This window comes from Diabrotica undecimpunctata, chromosome 7 (assembly GCF_040954645.1).
Source record: "Diabrotica undecimpunctata isolate CICGRU chromosome 7, icDiaUnde3, whole genome shotgun sequence".
NCBI lineage: Eukaryota > Metazoa > Arthropoda > Insecta > Coleoptera > Chrysomelidae > Diabrotica > Diabrotica undecimpunctata.
This window is the reverse complement of record NC_092809.1, coordinates 6,993,254-6,994,130: the sequence shown is the minus strand read 5'-3', so window position 1 is coordinate 6,994,130 and position 877 is coordinate 6,993,254.

The following is an 877-nucleotide window of genomic DNA, read 5'->3' as shown; positions in this document are numbered from 1 at the left end:
TTAATTAATAATAAAGAAAACTCAACTAACCACTAATATTTACTGCTGATGTACTTGAAGTTTGTTATTACGATTTAGTCTCTACAATCTATTTACAAAATTATAAAAATAACACTACTCCAGTATTTATAAACACGCACAAAGTTGTTTAATATCACTTTTAAAATTTCCGATATACACTCTGGGCCAAAATTAACCGGCCACCTTAAAAATGGGTAATTTTTGATGTCTTATATCTCCTAAAACTGTTGTCCGATTTAAGTGATTGTTTTAATATGTTATAGCCTTATTCCTTGATAATATAGTTGTAACATTTTTTTTTATTAATATATTAAATTAAATTTAATTCCTTTTACCCATGTGGATGATACGCTGATGGTCGTGTTTACGATCAGAAATTTTTATTGGGAAACTACCGAAATATGACTGAATAATCTACCTAAGTATTTATTTAAAGACACCGATTTGGCGAATCCTTAGTTAATCCTTTTCCGGGTTCTGTTTCATAAATGCGGTAATTGTCGTCGAACGCCCGTTGTAATGTTTTTCGGGAAAAACCTAATCTAGGAGATTTGATATTTCATCACGTTTGTAGGTAGAAGGATACCGTTATGTTCAATGTTAATTAGAACTTTTTACCTTCTCAGAAATATTGTACTTCTTTTCGAGGCACGTCCTTCGAATCGTTTGAAGGGTATATAAAAAAAAATGTATCCTTAGCTTTTGATCGGAAACCGTTTTCTTTCTCCTTCTTCACCAGTTTCCTCTCTTGGGAGGGGGCTGTGTAACATTTTTTTTATTAATATATTAAATTAAATTTAATTCCTTTTACCCATGTGGATGATACGCCGATGGTCGTGTTTACGATCAGAAATTT